Source organism: Fringilla coelebs, assembly GCF_963513975.1.
Source record: "Fringilla coelebs genome assembly, chromosome: 2".
Classification (NCBI taxonomy): domain Eukaryota; kingdom Metazoa; phylum Chordata; class Aves; order Passeriformes; family Fringillidae; genus Fringilla; species Fringilla coelebs.
The window spans coordinates 5,733,486-5,739,485 of record NC_140029.1 but is presented as its reverse complement, the minus strand read 5'-3'; positions in this window follow the sequence as shown (position 1 = coordinate 5,739,485).

Below are 6,000 nucleotides of genomic sequence, written 5' to 3'. Positions count from 1 at the left end.
CTGGCCCATCCTCCCCACACTGCCCCAGAGCTGCCTTCCTTCAGCTTGCCTTTCACCTGTGCTCCCTGCTCTGTATTCTTTGCTCCTCTTTTGGGCCTTAGGACAAAAATATCTCCCCACCCAGGCAGCCTGTGCTGCTGGTCAGATATCCCTGTGAGCTGTGTTTCTGCTGGGCAAATACACTGACCTAAGAGCAGGCAATTCCTATGAAAATGTGTTTTTATGTTACTGCTTTTCATCAACCTTTTTTTTTTTTTTTTTTAATAGGTCATTCTCACTAGTTTAATGCTTGGTTTTTATTTCTAAGTACACAGGCACGTCTCTCCCTCTTTTACTGAGTGCAGGAGGTTATTGCAGTGTTGCAACTCTGTCAAAGAAATCTGCCCCCTGTATAGAGCAAGGTGTGCTGAAAGCCCCAAGGTCACAGCCATAAATGCTGCTCACCTCCCTCACTCTGCTCTCTGTCAGGCATTGCTGTGTCCCCTTTTCCTTCCTTCTGGAGGTACCCATGGGTTTGTTCTGCTGGCAGTAAAACACAGCAGTGGCTTTGGCATGGGATGGAGCCCCTTGTCTGCTCCTCAGCAGCTGTCTGTCCCCCTCCTGCTGCAGGACACAGGGCAGGAGGTAAGGGCTGTGGCACAGGATGTGGGGGATGCAGATCCCACTGCTTCCCCCCTCGAGGGAACCTGACCCCTCCAGCCTCCTCTGCAGCACCCTGAGTGTATCTCTGTGTCTTGGGAGGTGGGTTACTCCCAGTCCCTTGTGCTGGAGTTGTCCCACTTTCCACAGGCTCTTTAAATAGTGAGGAGCAAGAGAGAGGATGACCTGGGAGTTGAGAGGCTTCCTTGTGTGGTGGGACACTGTCACCCTGATTTTTTAGGATTTTCTAAGCCTTCTGATGTTTACATTCTTGTAATAAACTTTCTCACACCCTTTATGTAAATAACTTATTGTTTTGCATTCTTTTATGGAGGAGGAGACATTTGACGGACTGTTGGTTTGTCCAGTGTCATTGGAGAGGTGGCACTGTCACCCTCCAATCCACTGTCACTTTTGGAAATCTATCAGAACATAGAAAGTCCTTTTTTACCCTGGGAAGAGCAGCGAGTCTGTGTCGAGTTGTTTGGTGCCCTACAGTGACAGGACACGTCTCTTCCACAGCTTGGTCTGAGAGAGGCAGACAGGTTTCCCTCAGCTCTGTGCCCTGACCACAGAGTGCTGCTGCTGGCTCCCAGTGGCTCTGTGACTTCCCCCTGAAATGTCAGCAGATGAACAGGGGCTGTGTGTTCCATGGCTGTTGGAGCTGTGTTCCTTGTGGAGCAGCTCTCAGCCAGAAGAGAAGCCCTGTGTTAATAAAGCTGTAGCTTAGAGACAAGCAAGAGCAGATAGAGCCCTGAGGGTCCCTGATGCAGAGTGGCTCCCTGCAGTCCCCAAAGTGAATGAGAGGATTTCTGCACTCTCATTTAAGAGTTATAAAGCAGAGGAGAATTCAGCTCAATCTCCATCCTCAGGGCTCCTTCTTGAGTCACTGTGACTCGGCTGGCAGTGCCACAGCATCACAAAACCATGGGCTCGAGTGTGTCTGGCAGATCTTTGGATGACATCTGGTCCCAGCCCCTGCTCAAAGCATGGCCAACAGAGTTCAAACATCTCAGGGGCTTGTCCAGCTGAGCCCTGAGTAGCTCTAAGGCTGCAGGTTACACAGCATCTCTGGTCAGCCTGGTGCACTGTGTGACCACCCTCACAGGCAGAGAACTTTCTCTAGGACCTAATCAGAATTTCCCTCTTGCAACCCACGTCTGTTGCCTCTCTTCCTGTCCATGTGCATCTCCACCATGACACCCTCTGTCCCCCTGCCAAAGGACTCCAACTCCTTGGCTTGTGCTTTTTGCAGTTCAGGCCACTGAAAATGCCAGCTGTCGATGTGGTATTTGCAAAGAACCCAAACAAGCTTCACTTTTTGCCCATGAGACACAACCCCTGGCACAGGAAGTTTCTGATTTGGAAGAAAGATTAAATTCATGAGCCTTTGTGCCCAGCCCACCTACCTGACATGTCCAACCCATTAGTGAAGCTTGCATGGTGCAGAGATCTGCCCATTTCATGTGCCAGTCCTGCAGGAGTACTGCACCAGCCACGCTGCATTCCATTGCCCAACACGGTTTGGATGCTATTAACACATCCATACAGGAATATTTTGGGCATCTCCATCTGCACTGGGTTCACTGGCTTCCTGAGGAGCTATTGAAAACATTGCAATGCTCTTCAGTGTGGTGGTGAAAGGACTGAGCCCTGCAGAGTGCTGTCAGAAAGAAAGAGCTTGGGCTCTTGCCACAGAGGAAATGGGAGCAGAAGAACCAAGGTCTGTGACTGAAGATGCAAGCTGTGTATCCAAAGGGTACTTCTACCCCTGAGAACACAGGCAAAGCTATAAGCCTGGCCTGGGGTTCAGACCTGACATGACTTTGCAGAAAAAAAGGGAAAATAACGGATGACAGACTCAAAATGACAGCGCTGCTGGGCTCAGAGCTGCACAGGATCTTCACAGCTTGGACCCCAGCTAACAGCAAGATTGTCTTGGAATTACCTCTCCTTTGACTCATGGTGCTCCTGCAGGATGCCTTGACTAGAATGTTACTCCTTCCTGAGAGCAATTATCAGGGAAGCATTCATTTTCACTGTTTAACACAAAGCACTCATTAAACACGCCTCGTGTGCAGGGGAGGGGAAGTCAGCAGTCAGAGCTGGGTCTGCTGAGTCAGTAAGGATGTTCTCTGGGATGTGCATCACATCCCAGGGGCCAGACCCTGAAAACTGGGTAGCTGCCCACTGCTTTTGGCAGTGAGAGCACCTGAGCCCCTCTGGCACTCATACTGACCCAAAAAACCCTCCAAACAAACAAAACAAACAAACAAACCAGAGAAAACAACTCACCATAAAAACCACCACAAAACCAAATAAAAGAAGCCACAAGCTAATTTTATGGAGCACTTGCTCAGTCGTTTTTCCATTGTGCAGAATTAGGTCCCTTTCAAGCAGACCTGGGCTGGAGACACCCGGCTGGAGCAGTCCAAAACAGAGCCCCAGGGTGAGCCAGCAGCACAGAGTGGCAGCTGGGCATGCCCTTCCTCACCTGGTAATGCAGGTAACCTGTGAGTGCCCACCTGGGGCTCATTCACTGCACTGGGCTCCTCCACACAACCTAGGACTGAAAGACTTGTTCCTTCTGCACAGGCTGTGTGTCAGGGAAGCCTGGTTCATGAATCAGTCTCCTTCATGACTTACTCTTTCATGGAGTAGAGGCAAAAAAGGAAGTTCCTCCCCAAAACATCTGTGTCAGTCCCTTGAGCCAGCAGAGCCTTTGATGCTGGGGTTGAGGTGGAAGCAGAGAGCTCATACTGTTCTTCTGTGTTTGTTCAAGCTCTCTAGTCATTAAAGCAGAAATTCAGCCTGTTTGCAGATTCCTGTATCACTGCTGTTTACTGACCTGGCAAACACATCTTTGTGGTGACATGACTGCTTGACATAAAGGCTCTTCCCCAAGGAGCTGGGAGAGGTAGGGGGGAGAATGCTGGATCACATTGGTCAAAGAGGTAAAAAGTGCCCATGATGCAAAGTCTTCTGTTTGTTTGTTTTCTTTTTGTGCATAGATTAATTGAAGTCAAAACCCAACTCTGGTCACTGCGCAGAACATCTACCCCAGTGGGTGGGCAGGCAGCCCTGTCCAGGCTCCCCACATCCACCCTGTGGGGGTCCCCAGAGCCCTACCAGAACTTGTCCAAATCCTGTGCACACACTCAGCCAGATTTTGCAGGCACTTCATCTTTTTAGCAGGGTGAATAATGAGGATGCACGGCTCAGCTGCCTGCGTGGGGCTGCTTACGCAGAAAGGCGCTGCAGCTTTGGAAACTGAAGATCACAGCACCACAATCTGTTCCCTGGTGGGGATGTCCACCTTCTTCCATTACCTCTGAACACAGGATGATGCTGCAGCCAGAAGCCCAGAGGCCTCAAATCAGGCAGAATACACTGCCTGTGTTCCCAGCAGTTAGCACACAATTCCAGAGCAGGTAGGGGATTTCTTTGGATTCAAGGAATGGAGACATCAGAAGCAGCTGTACTGCTATTATCACCTATAAAAACCAGCTCTCAGTGATTCCAGGAGAACTGGGGAGATGAGGTAATTATGGTTTTGGCATGTTTAGCACTGGCTGAGGGCATTTTCAGTCCAGCCAGGACAGAGAGTGTGTTGTTCCTTTCCAAGGCACTTGAGACAACTGTCCGTGTTACAGGACCCCCTTCTCCCCTCCGGAAATCCAGCTGTTGCACAGCACATGGAAACACTGAGCAGCTGCTGGGGGCCATCCACGAGAACCTGCTGGGCACTTTTAGGTGGACAGGATGCAGTTGTCCTAAACTATTTTAGACCTGGAGCACACCAACTATGCTGGCTCCAGAGCAAATGAAAGACTCGACAGCTGCGAGGGCTTTCAAGGATAATCGACTGCATTGGCCAGGTAGCCCCTGGGAGACAAAGATGGATTTGGGAACCCTGGGAGGAACATTTCCCCTTAGACTCCCCCCAGGGTCAAGAAGGATGGAGAAAGGGACAAATGGGGACAAATGGCCAGTCGGTTTGCTTCTGCCTGGACATCCAGAGCTGCCTTTAAAAAACGTCAAGGAAAGCTTAGGATCCCTTCCAGCAACCTGCATGCCTAAGCAAAGCCTCCTGCTGTGAGGAGATACTGGAGACAAGGGCAAGGAATTTTTCTGGGAGAAGCAGTTGGCAAGGTACACAGAGCTTCCCATGCTTGGCAGGAGGGAATGGAGCCCCCAGAGAGCAGCAGTGAGGGAAGGGTCGAGGCTGCCAGGAAAGGGCTCCCCTGGGGCAGGTCCCTGCTGCTGGGCACTCTGGGCTTGCTGGCAGATGGCAGCAACAATTGAGGTGGAGGGGAAAATGTCAGATTCCATAGAGCTCTGAAAAACACAGAAACAGGGTAAACACTGCAATTTTAGCTTTTAACTTTCTTCCAGTTTTTTGTTTGTTTGTTTGCTTGTTTGTTTGTTTGTTTGTTTGTTCTAGTCTGACGGTTGCTATTCCTCTCCCAAGGGCTTCAGCCAGGCACACATTCCACTGGCACTTGAGCAAGAGGGAAGCCCAAGAGGAATACCTGTGTCTGTGTCCAGCAGGGGTCACTGATGATTTTCTGGCTTTTAAAGCTTTTTTCCCTCCTTCTTTCTATCTTTTTTGGGGGAAGTCTGCCATTCCAAGAAAGCATCCATGTCACGGGTAGGGATGCCCTGCTGGAGCCAGACAGGAGTGTGGTGAAACGTCCTCCTGAGCAGTATTGCAGCAGTGGGACAGATGCAGGAGCTGTGGACAGACCAGTGCAGCATCCCCCTCACACTAGGACTGCACTGGGACAGTGTCCAGAGATAAATTCATGGCCAGTGGGCCAGCTCTGGGTGTGAAGGTCCTGTCAAACAAGACACACTGTGCATCCAGCACAAGTCTCCAGCTCTCTCAGCCACTCCAGAGAGGAAAAGTTGCTGCTATTCCTCCAGGATAGGACCCAGCCTTTTTCATCTTAGTTTATTAGGACTACTGGTTTATGGCTCGCTGTGTTTTTATTGTGTTCACTAATGGATTTTATGCAAAACAATTCACTGATGAGGCTGTAAAGGGCGGCAGCCTGTGCTGCTGATACTTCTGCAAAGCTTCCCTGTCCTCCCTGGTGATATTTACTGCTCAGGAATGTTGCTCCCTCTTGTCAGGACATGGTGATACAGCTGCACATAAACTCCACTCCGCTCTCTTCTAATGCCAGGAAAACAGTTTGCCATTAACAGCGTGACCAGGAGAAGTTGTCTTTCTGCCTGCCGATGGAGCTGGATGCAGAGAGAGTTTGTTATCACAGGAAATTCCTCAGTGAATGGCTTCAGTGGCTGGCACTGGATCACCCAGAGAACTGCACTCTGATAATGCCTTTGCTATCCATT